Source organism: Sus scrofa, chromosome 8 (assembly GCF_054392235.1).
Source record: "Sus scrofa isolate SSC_HxYL_T2T_F1_AM1 chromosome 8, Sscrofa_HxYL_maternal_Yorkshire_Landrace_v2.0, whole genome shotgun sequence".
Classification (NCBI taxonomy): domain Eukaryota; kingdom Metazoa; phylum Chordata; class Mammalia; order Artiodactyla; family Suidae; genus Sus; species Sus scrofa.
Window position 1 is genome coordinate 9,410,499 of NC_139390.1, and position 18,509 is coordinate 9,429,007.

The 18,509-nt window shown below is 41.7% G+C and overlaps 1 protein-coding gene across 14 annotated transcripts in view; it reads left to right on the top strand.

The window, feature by feature from the left end:
- Positions 1 to 18,509, top strand: part of LOC110262057 (uncharacterized) — a 333,859-nt gene that overhangs the window by 230,140 nt on the left and 85,210 nt on the right. For 4 of the 14 annotated variants that reach the window (XR_014813625.1, XR_014813633.1, XR_014813626.1 and 1 more), the window contains 2 exons: positions 3,055 to 3,181; positions 11,721 to 13,589. The gene's annotated coding sequence lies outside the window, so the exon portion shown is untranslated. Of the gene's footprint in view, positions 1 to 3,054; positions 3,182 to 5,708; positions 6,902 to 11,720; positions 13,590 to 15,104; positions 18,079 to 18,509 lie in introns of those variants that run through there. The other 10 variants (XR_014813631.1, XM_084973854.1, XR_014813627.1 and 7 more) reach the window with 8 other exon arrangements.

The window sequence follows — 18,509 nt, forward strand, 5'->3', positions numbered from 1 at the left end:
CATGGCCAAAAAATAAATCAATTAAAAGAGTAGGGATAATAATGGTGTGTACCTCACTGGATTGTGATTTGGGTTAAAGGAGAAGATACCTACAAATTCCACAGCACAGAGTCTTGCAGAATATAAGGAATGGTGCTAGAGCAGGTATTCAAATGGAGGTTTGAAAGCTCATAGAACTTAGACCCTGGAATCGAATATTCATGACAGACCATAGGCAAGGTTAGCCCACATCGTTGGTTGTTTTTCCTAGAGACATCAATTTCAATAATTTTCACGCATTTCTTCCTTAATGAAGTTCAGGTACCTAGCCTCCTTTTCTAGCCACTTACTGCTCTGGGGGAGATTGGTCTCTTTCCCGTGCTCCAGGCCGTTGATTGGTCTATGCTGATCACAGTGGCTCCACTCCCCTCGGGCAGTCATTGGCTTAGACTTGGGCACAGGATGCAATTCTGAGCCATGAGAAATAAGGGACTGACTAATGGCTTTCAGGAAAGGTTTTCTAGCTTTGAAAATTAGACACTGCTGTGGGTTTGATTTCATCCTTCTAACCCCTATACTTGTGAATGTTGCCTTATTTGGAAACAGGGTCTTAGCAGATGTGATCAAGTTAAGATGAGGTCATACTGAAGCAGCAGATAGACAGGTCCCAGGTTGAGCAGCTCTAATCTGTTTCCTGTGGACAGATAACTTCAAGATAAAAGCTGCATTCTGCTTGGATAAAAGATAGAGATCATCTATTTCTCATTCTGGAGGTCAAGGAGACCTCCAGAACTATACACTTGCAGAACGGTTCCTCGGGGTCAGAGAAAGCAGGGGCACAGTCCATAGCAACCTCTTGTCAACTTCCCAGAGACCCCTGTGCTAAAAACCACCCTGAGGGCAGGGCCCTGAGTCAGGCCAGATCCAGACAAGCGAGATGATTGGCCAGAGGAAGCCCAGAAGGACCGCCCCCAAGTGAGTGATTTAAATAACCTCCACAGTGCATGTTGTTCTCTTCCTCTCTCTTCCTCTCTTGCTTTTTCTCTCTCTGTCTCTTCCTCTATGCCTTTCCTCCTCTACCGCCTGCCCCAGCCTGCCTATGCCTATATTCTCTCCACGTTTGTCTTCTCTTTAAATAAACAGTTGCCTCATTACCCTCAGTCTCTTTGCTGAACTCTTTTTCCAAAGAGATGACGTTCTGGGGACCTACCTCAAGTGGTTAGGGTTTCAGCTTTCTCACCGACAGCCACCTGAGAACAGTGCTAAGCGGGGTGGACCCTAAAGGCAACATGATGAATGTCCTTGTAAGAAGAGGAAAAGGGACAGAGGAACACACACACAGGGAAAACAATCTCTCAGGGGAAGGGACTAGAGTGGTGAGTCTACAAGCCAAAGAATGGCTAGGATTACTGGCAACCACCAGAAGTCAGGAAGAGGCAAGGAAATAGCATTTTTAAAGAGACTTTAGAGATAGCCGACACCTTGATTTTCAATTTTGGCTTCTAGAACAGAGAGAATGTATATATTCTGTTGTTTTAAATCCCCTGTGGTACTTAGTTACAGCAGCCCTAAGGAACTAACACAGACACTAAGAAAAGATGTGCTATTTGTCTCATCATTGGGTTACTGTGTCTGAGTGAATCCCTGAAATTGCTGTAACTTTGTTGCAGCTAGGAAGGGACCCTACCTGAGAAATAAGGTGCTCATTAAAGGCTGCAAATAACCCAGGTATGAAGTTATTGAACTCACCAGTTCTGGAGCTGCCACATTGTTTTTCCTGTCATTACATAATATTTTCCTCTCATTGTTTACACTGCACTGCGTTGATTTTTCTGTTACTTGCAGATGAAATTATCCTAAACTGATTCATCAAGTCATTCATTCTTTCTGTTCCTTATTTTCTCATTTCTGGAGTGGCAGTACTAATAGTCCTGAACCTATAGGAGTTTTATGAGTGTTAAATGAGATAATGATACAGATTTTGTTTTGTTTTATCTAATTTCTGTTATAGTGCAAAATAACATTATTATTTAGAAATATTTCTTCAGCTGTGCCCATGGCATATGGAAGTTCTGGGCAGGGATTGAACCCAGGCCATGGCAGAGACCTGAGCCACAGCAATAACAACACTGGATCCTTAACCCATCATGCTGCAAAGGAACTACTTGTCTAATTAAAAAATTATTATTATTATTATTCTGTGTCTCTTCAGCCTTAACACATAGTAAACATTCAATAAACATTTACTTTCAAATGAATGAATGAGGTTGCTCTAATGTAAGAGGGAACAAAGGAATGATTAATAAAGGACAAAGAAAATTACTGTAGGAGATGGAGAGATTCAATTTGGACCTTGGCTGCAAATCAAGACCTGGGGTCCACATATGGCCTGGGTCAGATTGGCAAGGACTTGCATCCTAGAAGTCTGATGTATTTATGCAGAGAGCTTTGAATTAAAGACTATGTATAGGGGTTTGCCGATAAGCTGGGGTGCGGGAGCAGGAGAAGGAAATGAAGCTCAAAGCCTGCTTTTGAAAGTCCCCAAGGGTGCAGCCTTACCCCAAGTGCACAAGGATTAAGGAAGAAGTTGGGAGCTTTGTTAGGTCTCAGAGTAAAGGAAAAGGGCTTTCATTTTGCCTGAGGGAGAACAGCCGACTGTTTTTCCCAAAGACCTTGTTTGAAATTAAGGTCTTGGAACACTGGATTCAATTAACTACCATTTTAGGAACCTTGGGGAGTCTAACTTGCCATGTGCTTCATTTTCCTTTACAAATCACCTCCTGTTTTCTTGCCTTCATATTTCCCCCTTCTCCAGAGAATTCCATTCTTGGGACTGGGTCAAGAAATTCTGTTCTTTACCCTGGGTTAAAAGTGGAAAACGTTGGGCAGGTTTTGCGGTCAAAGTCGATTTGCTGTCAGTTCGGGCTAGAGTCCTGATTGCATGTGCGTTTTTGTGTTTACCCATATGTGTACACACGTATTTACGCATGCCTGTATGTATGCATCTATCTAAACAGCAGTTGACAGCATTAATTTTTCAATTTAATATAAGACTTTTTTTTTTTTTTTAAACAGACCCTATTTCCATCTCTATTCTGGGACCATGTGGAATCAGAGATAAATTAGACCACATCTTTGTCCTAGGAGTTCACAGTCAAGCTGAGGCGGACAGACTGACAAATTGATAAATGCTTCAACATTGGTAGGTGCTATAAATAATTGTGGTCCTGAAGTCTACATGAAATTTGGAGAACACTGGAGGGAGCCTAGAGGGTGGTTAAGGATGGATTGAGTCAGGCCAGGCTTCCTAGAGAGTCGTTGCTTCCTTCAGCTAAATCTTGTAGTGCGCAGGGGCTGGCCAGGCACAGATCTGTACAAAGATGCAGGGCGGCTAAGCAAGGCACAACGTATCTCTAGAATAAATCGGAATAAGATGCCAATTGACTTAAGTTTCTACATGTGGTTCCTTTTGTGTTTGGAGGGTCTCCCTTTTATTTGATACAAGCAGTAAAACCTTGGTTTTTAATTTAATATATTACGAAAAAATTAGAGTTCCTCTTTAGTGGTAAGAAACACAGGTTTCTTCTTTAATATAGTATGGGTAAGCACAGGGGGGAAATAGAAAGTGGACAGGGTTCATTGCTCTGCATTAGAAAGAGAGAGAGGGCCCCAAAAGCTGTTGTAGTGGGAATGAGGACAGAAGGAAGAGCTGGGAAAAGGACCGGCCCTGCTCTGGCCAAGAGAAGATGCCTCTAAGCCAAGACTTGTTGAATAGGGCTGCTCCCCATCACACACTATGTTCCATGTGATATGAATGCTCTCCCCATCTTCTCTCTGAAATGTTGAGTAGATTCTCCCTTATAGGAGTGGCATTTTCTTTTAGGAGAGTTTGAAGAAGAAGGTGAAGGGGTAAATAATACATTATTAACTGGCCTAAAGAAGAAGGCACTTAACACCTTGATTAATAGGAAAGCATTTTCTCTCCACTGAGGCCAATAAATACTGAAAAATGTTTGGAGTTCCCATCATGGCTCAGTGGTTAACGAATACAACTAGGAACCATGAGGTTGTGGGTTCGATCCCTGGCCTTGCTCAGTGGGTTAAGGATCCAGCATTGCCGTGAGCTGTGGTGTAGGTTGCATATGCGGCTGGGATCTCATGTTGCTGTGGCTCTGGCGTGGGCTGGCGGCTACAGCTCCGATTCAACCCCTAGCCTGGGAACCTCCATATGCCACAGGAATGCCCAAGAAATGGCAAAAAGAAAAATGTTTAAGAATATCAGCTTGCAGGAAGGACAACCACCCAGTTTTATCCAAGGGGAGGGAGTAAGACGTCCAATGCCTGAGAGCTGTGGCCCTGCATTTGGAGACAAGCGAGTGGTTGGGTAGAGCTGGGAGAGAAAGCCCGTGCTTAGAGTGGGTGGCAGTGAAGAGGAGAGATGGGGAGGAGCTGCATCCTGAAGGTGCTGGAATCCTTGTAGAGAAGATTCTTTGTATCCCACTAGAGTCTAATGGATGTGGAGAGCTACTCAAGAAGTCTCTATCCAGGAGGGTAATGTGTATAGATCCTGGAGAACTGCTGGGAAGGTAGATCCCTCTTCATTAGCATCTTACAGATTATGAAGAACTCCTACAAGAAACATGTACATGGTTCATGTGCACTGCTCTGTTTTTTGGAATGGGAATCTGAGATCTAGAGAGTGGACATGTTCTTGCCCAAAGGCATTCAGTTAAATGTGACAGAATGACTTACGTTGAGCTAAAATTTGTCTCTCTGTAGTTCCTCTCAGTTTACTCTCTATTGTAATGAACAGAAAAGGGTCTTTTTTTTTTTTTTTTGTCTTTTCTAGGGCTGCACCCGTGGCATATGGAGGTTCCCAGGCTAGGGGTCTAATCAGAGCTGTAGCTACTGGCCTACACCACAGCCATGGCAATGCCAGATCTGAGCCGCGGCCGGACCTACACCACAGCTCATGGCAACACCAGATCCTTAACCTACTGAGTGAGGCCAGGGATCAAACCTGAAACCTCATGGTTCTTAGTTGGATTCGTTAACCACTGAGCCACGACGGGAAAGGGTCTTTAAGCGTGTTGTAGTCAGGGTACAACATGGGGAGCTGGGAGACAGGATTAGGTTGATATGTGCTTGAGCTACAACTTCATCACCTGCTATCTGTAGGACCTCAAGTGAGTTTTCCAATCTTTCTGAGCTCCCTGAGTATTGTAGATTTTTAGCTGAAAAAAAAAAAAAAAAAAGCGAATATTGGAGTTGGAGTTTCCATCATGGTGCAGCAGAAATGAATCCGACTAGGAACTATGACGTTGCGGGTTCGATCCTGCGGCCTTGCTCAGTGGGCTAAGGATCCAGCATTGCCATGAGCTGTGGCGTAGGTCGCAGACGTGGCTGGAATCTGGCATTGCTGTGGCCCTGGCGTAGGCTGGCGGCTACAGCTGTGATTGAACCCTTAGCCTGGGAAGCTCCATATGCCACAGGTGTGGTCCTAAAAAGACAAAAAAAAAAAAAAAAGAGAGAGAGAGAACATTAATACCTGTAGTAGTGTAAAAGTTTTGTAAGAATTAGATAAGATTGCATATGTAATTATTTATCAATGCCTAGTATACAATCCATAAAAATTTCAGTCGAACTATTAAAGTTCTGTGCTATAGCATCAGATAGGGTCCTTCTTTACTTATGATCTAATCTTACCTCTTGCTCCCTCCCCCCTCTAGTCTTCTCTTATTCAGGCCAAACGTCATTAGCTGATCCTCAGATTCCCTCCCTGAACAGGAAAGCACAGATCGGATAGCACGGTGCCAGGCGGGGACCGACCCATGCTGAACAAGCTCGAAGGTCATTTCTCTCATGTATGTTTATAAGTAAAACACTGATCTCTGAGTATGTTTCCCTTGTTCACACAGAGGCTCCAAGAAGGTCAAATAAGTCTCAGATGATGCTTAACGAGTACAGAGCCCGAACGAAGTGGCTGGATGTGCATTAGGAACAGCATTGTTTCCCTTTTCTGCTCTGGGAAGGAATCCAACAGGTACTTCCCCTGGGTCAAGCCCTAATGGCAAATTTTTCAGCAAAAGAGGAGGTTTTTTTCAAATTTCTTGTCCAGATTGCTGAGCTCTTATCATATCGACAGGTTCCCAAATGGACAGAAAGACTTAGAAATTCCAGAGTAATTATCTTGCTTGAGTGTAGCTAATATTGAAAATGGAAACTTTTCTCTTGGATTTTTAAAAATAATATCTTATCATTCACCCTTCATTAGGTGTGAATAACTACTGGCAGGATGTATTTTAGCAGAATGAATGTTATCTGGTAAGGTATCCAGAAAAAGCTGATGTCACATGCACACTTGCCTTAACCTCCCACTCTTTCCCCCAGTATCACCTATCACAGGCATTGAGGCTCCAACCAAACTGCTGATGCTCTTCCCTTAGCTTAGAGTACTTTTCCCAGTGTTGCTTGTTCAAATCTACTTTTCCATCAAGAGTAACCTCAAATTCCACTATTTCTAAGGAGACTTCTCTCTTTCTCCAGTGAAGAAGGGATAATTTCTTCTTTCTTCACATGTCCTTAATTGTTCTTCCTAAGCCTCTCTTAAAACACTTAGATGTCTCAGCTGTCCTAAAAATCTGAGTTTCTTGAGGCCAGGACTTGCATCTTAACGTCTTGGTATCTTTCATCCTTGGAAGGCAATATAGCATACGGTCATGGGATCAGGATCCTGGGTACAAACTGGGTGCTACTACTAACCAGCTGTGTGATTGTAGGCAATTCCTGGCATATTGTAATCACTCAACAAATGTCCCCATTTACTATTTATATTCTTCATAACACACAGGACAATACATAGTATCCATTCTCAGCTCAGTCAATGTTTACTGAATGAATAAATGAGAAAGCAAATGAAAAGTAGTTTGTTGTTGAGTGTTTGTTAAGGGAATGAATAATTTAATAGATTTGGAAGAAAATTTGTCAAACATACTGCTTTTCACTGAACCAAAACATATTTCTACAAATGTTATGCTTAACCTTCTCCTGGGTCTCTCCTCAATTCATTATTCCTTGAAGCACCCTTCCCTTAGAACCATCTACCCATAAACTTATATAATATTTTATTTTTGTTTCTTTTAAGAGTGACTACTTTATGCTAAAGAGCTGCATTAAGCTTTTGCAGATTGAAAGAAGAGGATTTCTTTACTTGTCTGTGGATCAGGCTTGTTTTCTATGATCAGGCAGAGGGATCTTTGCTACATTTATAATCATATATTTTCTGAGTAGACAAGATCCAGACGAAATTCAGGAAGGTTCCTAGGTATCATGGCTCTTTTAACTATATGATTCAGCAATCCCACTCCTGCACATCTATTTGAAGAAAACCATAATTTGAAAAGATACATACACCCTAATGTTCATTGCAGCACTATTTACAATAGCCAAGATATGGGAGCAACCTAAATGTCCATTGACAGAGGAATGGATAAAGAAGGTGTGGTACACATATACAATGGAATATCAGCCATGAAAAAGAATGAAACAATGCCATTTGCAGCAACATGGAAGGGCATAGAGATTTTCATACTAAATGAAGTCAATCAGACCGTGAAAGACAAACATCATATGATATCACTTATATGTAGAATCTAAGAGAAATATACAAATGAACTTATCTGCAGAACAGAAACAGGTCACAGACTTTGAAAACAAACTTATGGTTACCAAAGGAGATGGGTAGGGGGGAGGGATGGACTGGGGTTTGGGACTGGTGTATGCCCACTGTTGTATGTGGAATGACTGGCCAATGGGGACCTGCTGAATAGCACAGAGAACTCTACCCAATATTCTGTGATAATCTATATGAGAAAAGAATCTGAAAGAGAATGGATGTATGTATATTTATAACTCAATCACTTTGTTGTACAGCAGAGATTATCACAACATTGTAAATCAAATATACTTCAATGAAACCTAAAAAAAAAAGAAAATCAAAAGAAATTTGAGGCTGTTGACCCTGCATGCTGTAGGATACTGGACACTCTATTCCCTCTCCTGTTCTCAACAAACAACAGAAGTTACACAAGCTTGAGGGGCAGCTGGATCACAGTTTATGCTGCCCCTAGGATACATCTTTCATCTTCATTGTGCTTATTCAGCTGTGCAGATGCCCTGGTATCTAGCTGATTCTTGAGAAAGAGCAAAAGTCTATTTAAAAACACAACCAAATCCCCCTTTTGAGATAGGGGAGGGAGAGGATGAGGAAAATTTCCATCTTATATTCTGATGTTCTTCACTTTGTATGAGAAGACTCCCAATGATGCCTGCATGTGGTTTCCCAAAGCCTCTTTCTGATCAGAGTTGACAAAGCTTTTCTCCTATGTAGGAATCAAGGTCTCTCTTTTCGACTAGCTTCTTAATTTGTGCTTTTGTATGGAGACAGGTTATCTAAAAAAATCATACAGCCACAGGTCCTTATCTGCCAAGACTTCTATCATAAATAGTAACTGTTAGTCCAATAGCTGTGAATTAAGCGATTTCTATGTTCCAGACACTGAGCTAGCTCTGAGCTGGGGATAGGATTCAAAGAAAACCAAACAAAAATAATAATAGCTGGTATATGCATATTTTTTTGTGTGTCTACTATGTGTCAGGCACTTGGCATAGATACTCTTGTGTATATTAATGAGAAAAAACAAGGTAGAAATGATCATTTCTGTCTTGTAGAAACGTGGAAACTGAAACCCAGAGAAGTGACATAACTTGCTTTAGATCACTCCTGAAAGTAAGATGTTTGGGCTGCACTGTTTGGTATTGGCTGCCAGAGATAGATGGTGGAAAGAAGGAGAAACACAGTGGAAAGAGGAATTAGTCCAACAAAAGCAAGGAGATAGGACTGCTGGGTCAGGTTCTGCAGGGTTGTGTGCCATTGTCTTTTGGGCCATAACAGGAGACATTTGGATTTGGAGATAGATTTGATAAGATGAAGTGCGGCTTAGAATACCACACTATGCCAGTGAGGTTCATTCTTAAACACTTGGGTTATTGCTGTCAGCTACTCTAATATGGATTAATGATAGGTAGAACTGAGTTAATAAGAATAATCAATCAAATATTACATCAGGGATTTTTATTGTTTTTCTCCCTCATAAGAGCGCTATGTGCTCTTTATAAACATTTTGGAAAATGCCTAAAAAAAAGAAATAAAAGGAATTGACCTTTGAGTCACTTCCCAAAGCAAATACTGTCCATAGTTGGGTGTCTTTCCTTTCAGTCTTTTTTCCTTCAAAAAATTGGATGGTTTGCTATAATTATGATTATAGAGTATACAGAATTTGGTACCCTTTTTCATATCTTAACATCATAATTTTTTTTAACATAGCTTTAAAGACATACACATTAATGGCTATAGTTCACCGATTGTTTATAGCACATTTTACATAAACAGATCCTTGAAGTTCAATAGGTAGGCATTTTGTGGTTTTGATGCTGATAAGTAACATTTTGATGAGCATCTCTGTGCTTAGAGTGTTTCTGACAGTTTAAATGCCAAATTAAAGGTTACATGTGCTTTCAGTCTTCCATCATAAAGACAACTCCAGAGCTTTTTGGGTACCCTTGCCCATTTATACACCTGTTGTGTTTTCTTCTCCTGTCTCTTTCACACATCTAGCATCTCTCATAAATGTCAAGTAAACACAGCTGAGATAGAAATTTCTGGGCTCTAAGGAAGAACTAAACTGCTTGGAATACCTGTCTTGCTGGAAAGGAACTCTGTTGGGAGCAGGGGAGGAAATCCTATGCTTTGTGCTGAACGACTCCTCACAATGCCATTGACTGAAAAGTTTCCATCTCTTAAGAATGCACAGCCTCTGCAGAGTCTGTCTGCAACCATCCTGTGCCCTGGGGGGTCTGAAAAGCTGGTGCTTATTTAAGGATTCTATAGGTGACTTGAGGGTCTACCTAGAGGCTTAGGAAGGCGTGATCTATAATACTTACTGAATGACTAAGCCACCAGCCTCACAAGGCTCACGGATGAGTAATCATTATTCTCATTCTGCAGTGAGAAAGTAAGCAAGGTCTCTGCCCTTTTGTGTTGTGATTCACTCCCTGGAGATACTCGGTAGGAAGGCCGAGAGAGTCTCAGGATCCTTATCAGTCCTCCTTGCTCCTCCTTCCTGCTTCCTTTACCCACTCATCTCTCCCACAGCATCCCAGCTTCATCAGGGCTGCACCTCCACATCAAAGACTTGAGCAGAGTTGTGATGTGCACCAGTTAAGAATCACACTTTGGATTTTAACAGGGCATCTTCATATCCAGCCTCCATCACTCCCCAGCTGTGTGACAACCTCAGGCAAACCACTTGGTTTCTCTAAGCTCTAGTGATTTCTCTTCTCTTAGATTTAGAGAAAGAAATATGTTATAGAGTTGTTATGGGAACCAGTGGATAGAAAATGCTTGGTGCAATGCCTTGGTACAGAATGAGAGCTCAAGAAATGATAATTATTACCATGAGCCACACATATTCCGCCATCTCCCACGAGTGAAATAGCTGTATGATTTGGGGACTTTTTCTCTGATCTTTTGTTTTTTTTTCTTCTTAAAAAACAATTATAATAATTTCTACGTTGCAGTTTTGGAGGGGAAATAGAACAGGATATAGCCAGTTTTGGAGGGGAAATAGAACAGGACAGCTGCTCAACACATATTTTTTCCCTTTGTCTATTCATGGTTGACTTAAGAGAGTCCCTTGGTGTGTCCAACCTCCTGAAATGGCCCTTAGGGATCCCCAAAGTGGAAGGCTAGTAGTTCTTAGGCACTAACCCCAGAAGGTTAATTCCAAATGCTAGCACTGGGTATTTCTCCTACTTAGAGAGGAAAAGGAGTTTGGGGCTTTTGGAAATGGCAGAGGCTTGGGCACTGTTTGATGTATCATTCTGGATGGGTTGTGGCCAGTTACAGATATAGGGAGGCTTAACTCTGGATGGCACAGGTTAGGAATGACATAGACCGAGGGAAGACTGGAGGGCTCATCCCCAAATGTTCTAGAGCAGGAAGTAGGATGGGGCACAGGCACAGCACAAGGGAAGAGGAGGGATCCCCAGTAATAAATGCTGTTCTCCTTCCTGCCACTCTGTCCCCTGGGGACTCCCAGGGGGACTTGATTTAGACAAATAAAATGGTGGGGGCATTTCTTGTATGCTAGTGTGATATAAAAAATATTGCACTCATCTCTAAGCACCAAGGAAGGTGGGGCATAGTCAGCAGGGCTTAATGAACCATACTCAACACTGTTTTTACTGTTTGACAGTGAGATGGGGTTGAGAGTGTGGGTTCTGGAGTCAGGACAAGAGCAGGATCCATCACTGCTGGGGATTCCTGGGAAGCCGTGTGCTGACAGACCATCATTCACGGCCCATTAGTGGGAACACTGGGCCACTAGGAATTGATTCTTTTCTCCTTTATCAGTCGGGGTTCAGAGAAGGAGCATCACTGCGAGTGACACAGCATAAGGGGTTATACCTTACCCTATCGTGGGAACTGGTAGAGTCGTGCACGACTGGGTCTCTGTGTCTGATGTTGATCCTGATGACACTGTAGGTCAGCTTGGCCAGCTGTTGGGAGGAGGAATGGGCAGGAAGTAGTGAAAGGAAGGAAATTGGAAGCCATGGGGGTGCAAGTAATTCCACAGAATAAACTGGAACCTTTGCATGTCTCTTACCACTTCCCGCCTCAGTGATGTGGTGACATACAGGGTCAGTAGGTGCCTGAACTTCACCATGGAGCTGTGAGTGCTCTTGACTCAGGACTTGAAGAAGCTTAAGGAGGAAATCCAGCAGAGGCTAGATACTTCGTACCAGCAGGCCCTGGTTCTGCTCTACCCCAGCAAGGTAAGCTGGGGGATCAGTGACAACATACACAAACTGCCACAGTCCCCTGTCCCCAAACTTCAAGGTGCAAAAATGGTCCATGCTTCCCTGAAGCATTTTATAGCTCATGAACATTTCTCTTCTATCCTCTCCAACTTCAGAGATATGGAGCTGGCATCTAAATTGACACATAACAAAGCCGCTGTACCCTCCAATCTCTTGAGACAGTCTTAAACAGCAGTTAGAGGGTGAGGGTGAGTGGGCTCAGGGTACCAAGCCTGAGTGAAGAAAGTGATGCAACCTCTTTGTCCTTCCTCATTCCAAATTTCCCAGCCTGAGGCAAGTGTGAGCTGTGGGGAGGAGAAAACCTTTCAATCAGAGGGGAGATTGAGGCTAGAATGAATCTTGTTATATGTAAACTTGAATAGAGAAATGATGAAAATGGCCTGAGGTTTCACACAGGTGCTGAGAAGGGAGGGTGACAAGATCAGGGAGAAAAGGTAGCGGGTGTGAAAACAATAAAGCTGCTTTTGGTTGTGTTTTACTTTGTCCAGATTATATATAATGGTGTGTATATGTGTTAATGTATGCATGTAGGTCTGATCAAGATTTAGGTTTATGGAAGCAGAGCAATGTTGCTGCGTTACAAACATCAAAGGATGTTCCCTCCAGCTGCTGTGCCCCTAATCACTGTTCCCAGTGCTATGTGTTAACTCTCTTACCCAAAGGGTAGCAGATTCCATGATTTCTTATTTCCTTTGGTTACAACAAGTTCTAGCTTAAAAAACCTTCCTCATCATCTTTGCTTCTCCCTTCAGGGCTATCCATGCTTGAGACTTGGGGCATTGTGAGTGGGCAGTACCTAGCCTGCTCTTCTTTTTTTAATTAATTAATTTTTAAACTGAAGTAGAGCTGACTCACAATATTATATTAGATCCAGGTTTACCACAGAGTGACTCAATATTTTTTATAGATTCCATTTAAAGTTATTTCATTTAAAGTTGTTATAAAATATTGACTATATTCCCTGTGTTGTATAATATATTCCTGAAGCTTATTTATTTTATTCATAGTCATTTGCACCTCTTCATTCTCTGCCTCTATCTTGACCCTCCTCTCGTCTCTCTCCCCCCTGGCAACCACTAGTTTTTTCTTTACATCTGTGAGTCTGTTTGTTTCGTTATATTCATTCATTTGTTTTTTTTTTTTCATTCCACATATAACATAATATGGTAACATCTAGTATTTGTCTTTCTCTATCTGACTTATTTTACTCAGCTAATTCCCTCAAGGTCCATTCATATCTTCATAAATGGCAAGATTTTGTTCTTTTTTATGGCTGAGTAGTGTTCCATTACATTGAGAAATAAAAGATTGCCTGTCATCTCCTTAAACAAAAGATATCGCAGTCACTAACAGTTGCAGCCACTCCTGAGCAGGTGAACCCAGAGGAAACTCAGAGAAGAAAAAAAGAATACCTGGGAGTTCCCGTAGTGGCTCAGTAGTTAATGAATCTGACTGGGAACCATGAGGTTGTGGGTTTGATCCCTGGCCTCACTCAGTGGGTTAAGGATCCAGCATTGCTGTGAGCTGTGGTGTAGGTCGAAGACGCGGCTCGGATCCCACGTTGTTGTGGCCCTGGCATTGGCCGGCAGCTACAGCTCCGATTAGACCCCTAGCCTGGGAACCTCCATATGCCTCGGGTGCAGCCCTAGAAAAGACAAAAAATAAATAAAGAATACCTGCCATTGAGCAGCTCTGAGACTGAAGCCCTCAGGATGTGAAAAGCATAGGATATAGGCCACAGAGAGCTGTGGTGCTTATCAAAGGAGTTATTTCAGTGAGTCCAGACACTTGCATCTTCCCATGTAAAGTGCTAAATTCTTTAACTTGAGGTATTTGGTTTTCTTTTATTAACAGTAATCTTTTTTTCCTATTATCTACCCTTTGCTGCAAAACTCCTACATATCTTAGCTCCCCCAACCTTGCCTTCTCAGAGTGGTTTCTCAGAACTATTTGAAATTCTGCCTCCCAGGCTATAGTCCTCATTTTGCCCCAAATAAATCTCATAATTCTCATAACTCTCATAGTGTGCTTCCCCCCCTCCCCCCGTGGTGTGCAGTGGCTTGATGTGGGATCTAAATTCCAAGACCAGGGATTGAACCTGAGCTACAGCAGTGAAAGCACTGACTTCTAAGCACTAGACCACCAGAGAACTCCCTATTGTGCATTTTTTTTCAAGGGGACAATATATATATACCTCATCTTTTTTGTCTATTCAACAATTGATAGATGCTTAGATTGTTTTCATATATTGGCTATTGTAAATGATGCTACAATGAACATAGGGTGCATATATCTTTTGAATTAGTGTTTTGTTCCCTTCAGGTAAATACTCCAAGCTGAAATTTCTGGATCATATGGTAGTTCTATTTTCAACTTTTTTAGGAACCACCATACTGTTTTCCACAGTGCCTGCATCAAGTGACAATCCCACCAATAGGGCACAAGCGTTCCCTTTTCTCCATATCATCACCAACACTTTTATTTCTTATCTTTTTGGTGATAGCCATTCTGATGGGTGTGAGATGATATCTCACTGCAGTTTTGATTTGCATTTCCCTGATTAGTGATGTTGAGCATTTTTTCATATGCCTATTGGCTCTCTGCATTTCCTCTTTGGAAAAATGTCTATTCAGTTCTTTTGCCCATTGTTGAATCAGGTTGCTTGCTTTTTTTTTTTTTTTTTTTTTTTTTTTTTTTTTGCCTTTTTGTCTTTTTGTTGTTGTTGTTGTTGTTGTTGCTATTTCTTGGGCCGCTCCCGCAGCATATGGAGGTTCCCAGGCTAGGGGTTGAATCGGAGCTGTAGCCACCGGCCTATGCCAGAGCCACAGCAACACGGGATCTGAGCCGCGTCTGCAACCTACACCACAGCTCATGGCAACGCCGGATCGTTAACCCACTGAGCAAGGGCAGGGACCGAACCCGCAACCTCATGGTTCCTAGTCGGATTCGTTAACCACTGCGCCACGACGGGAACTCCCAGGTTGCTTGCTTTTTGATGTTGAGCTGTACGAGTTTTTTTATGTTGGATATTAACTCCTTATCAGTCATATCATTTGCAAATATCTTCTCTCATTCAGTAGGTTATCTTTTCATTTTGTTGATGAAGGTTTCCTTTGTTGTGCAAAAGCTTTTAAACTTAATTAGGTCTCTTTGTTTCTTTTTGCTTTTTGTTTGCTTTGCTTTAGGAGACAGATCAACAGTACTGCTGTGATTTATGTCAACAGTGTATAAATTCAATCTATTTCAGGTATTAATGCCTTATTAGATGTATCATTTGTGCACACTTTCTCCCACCTCAGTAAACTGCCTTTTCATGTTGGTTGGTTTCCTTCACTGTTCAAAAGGTTTTTAGTTTGATGTAGTCCCATTTGTTTATTTTTGCTTTTGTTGTCCTTGCGCTGAAAGATAGATTTTAAAAAAATATTGCTAAGACCAATATCTAAAACCACACTGCCTATAGTTTCTTTCAGAAGTTTATGGTTTTAGGTTCTACATTTAATCTTTAACCCATTTTGAGTTTATTTATGTGTATGGTGTGAAAAACTGGTCCAGTTTCATTCTTTTGCATGTAGCTATCCAGTTTTCTCCATACCACTTATTGAAGAGATTATTTTTTTCCCCATTGTATATTCTTGCCTCTTTTGTTATAGATTAATTGGCTGTATAAATGTGGTTTATATGGTCTGGGCTTTCTATTTCGTTCCACTGATATATATGTCTCTTTTTATGCCAAAACTGTACTGTTTGATTATTGCAGCTTTGTTGTATACTTTGAAATCAGGAAGCATGATACCTCCAGCTTTGCTCTTTCTCAAGATTGTTTTGGCTACTTTGGCTCTTTTGTGGCTTCATACAAGTTTTAGGATTAATTGTTCCAGTTTTGTGAAGGATGCCATTTGTATTTTAATAGAAATTCCATTGATTTTGTCGATTGCCTTGGCTAGTATGGACATTTTAATAATATTAATTCTTTCAATCCATGAGGACAGTATGTCTTTCCATCTCTCTGTATCATTTTCAATTTTTTTCATTGATGTCATAGTTTTCAGAGTACAGATATTTCACATTCTTGATTAGATTTATTCTTGGATATTTTATTTTTTGATACAATTGCTAAAGGGACTGTGTTTTAAATTTCTTTTTTTCTGATAGTTATTAGTGTATGGAAATGCAACAGATTAATTTTGTATCCGGCAGCTTCCCTTCATTCACTTATTAGTTCTAATAGTTTTTTGGTAGAGTCTTTAGGTTTACTATATATAGTACCATGTCATCTGCAATCAGTGATGGTTTCCCTTCTTCCTTTCCAATTTAGATTCTTTTTTTTTCTGACTGCTTTCAGCCTGTTCCTTTCTCTTCCTCCTCCACTCTGCAAAGTCCTCTTTGATCCCTCATCTAGGCAACAGGTTGGCTTGTGTGAAGGGGAGGAGAGGAGAAAGAGGGCAAGGATGAGCATTGTATACTGAGCTGGCTACTATTGCTTTTCACTCTGTCTTTTGTCACGATTTTTTGGTTTACACTGATGGAACCCCTTCTGGACCCACCTCTGCCCCACATATCACAGCTGTCTTCTCACAGTCCCTGCTGTTTTTTTGACTAGTCCTCAAAGCCTCCCTTTATTCAGCTTCACTTAGAGAAGGCATGCTGATGTCCACTTCTTTATATTATAGGACCTTTCCAAAGATTGCCTGACTTCTGTCCATCTCCCCACGGAGGGGCAGTATGCCCCTCTCCCCTAACCTCTTCCCAATTGCTCACTCACTCTATCCTGGGGGAAGGGGAATGGCTACACCCATGAGAGAATACAGAGGCATCATCAGAGGAGCAGATGCCAAACGGTTCTTAGAAAGAGGCATGAGCTGAGTTGTGGGCTAAGTGGGAGGCAGGGAACTGGACAAAGCAGGGAGGAGACCACCAGGGAGGACAAAAAATGAGGTCGTGGGCCTTCATGCTGGACATGGCCTCCTTCCCTTGCAGATGGATGGCTTCACTTCCCCAGAGAGCTCAGGCTAGGGTGGAATGGATGGTGTCCAAGGGAGGCTCAATGACCTCCTCCTTTTGGTTTCTTTGTTCTATAAAACCATGTGCAATGGCATCAGTGTGCTCAGGAAAGGGCCTCCTTTTGTTGTGGCAGGTGCTGTTGGAATTCAGAGCAGCTGATGTTTTATCAAATCATGACCCTGCAGTGAGCCTTGGAAAGTCAGAAAGCCCAGCCCCTGCCCCTCACCTCTGGTTCATTAGTTGAATGATGCTGCAGCTCAGAAATATTAAAAAAAAATCATGTTTATTGTACTTCATCTTATTTCAAGAGTGATATAAATGATGGCCATTCTGAAATCAAAACTACCATGAGATACCACCTCACACCAGTCAGAATGGCCATCATTAATAAATCCACAGATAACAAGTGCTGGAGGGGCTGTGGAGAAAAGGGAACCCTCCTGCACTGTTGGTGGGAATGTAAACTGGTACAGCCACTATGGAGAACAGTTTGGAGATACCTTAGAAATCTATACATAGAACTTCCATATGACCCCGCAATCCCACTCTTGGGCATCTATCCAGACAAAACTCTACTTAAAAGAGACACATGCACCCGCATGTTCATTGCAGCACTATTCACAATAGCCAGGACGTGGAAACAACCCAAATGTCCATCGACAGATGATTGGATTCGGAAGATGTGGTATTATATACACAATGGAATACTACTCAGCCATAAAAAAGAATGACATAATGCCATTTGCAGCAACATGAATGGAACTGGAGAATCTCATACTGAGCGAAATGAGCCAGAAAGACAAAGACAAATACCATATGATATCACTTATAACTGGAATCTAATATCCAGCACAAATGAACATCTCCTCAGAAAAGAAAATCATGGACTTGGAGAAAAGTCTTGTGGCTGCCTGATGGGAGGGGGAGGGAGTGGAAGGGATCGGGAGCTTGGGCTTATCAGACACAACTTAGAATAGATTTACAAGGAGATCCTGCTGAATAGCATTGAGAACTTTGTCTAGATCCTCATGTTGCAACAGAACAAAGGGTGGGGGAAAAACTGTAATTGTAATGTATACATGTAAGGATAACTTAATCCCCTTGCTGTACAGTGGGAAAATTAAAAAAAAAAAAAGAAAAGTAAATATGAAAAAAAAGAGTGATATAATTTTCATGGGAGAAAATGGGGAGCAGTAAAGCACAGAGGAAAAAACAATAATAATCTCTAAAATTACCAATACCCAGAGGGGAGCTACTGTGAACATTTCAGTGGAGAGCCTACTGCTCTCTCACTTGCACCTTCTTGATCTCTCACCTGTGGGATACAGGTGTTGGTGTATGTCTGTCTGCGTGTGTGTTGTAAATACATAAAAGGTAAGTGGGACTTTTCTTATTACTCCAGAATTAGCAAATAAAAAATGTGAACAAAGAAACAGTAAGTGCCACACAGTCTAAACAGAGCCAAACACCTCTCTTCAAGCCTTAGGAAGAGGTGGTTAAACTGGTACTGCTACCATTGACCATCACCCAGCACCATCCTCACCTCGGGTGGGGGGAAGCCTAAGGAGAGGAGAATGGGGTAATATGAC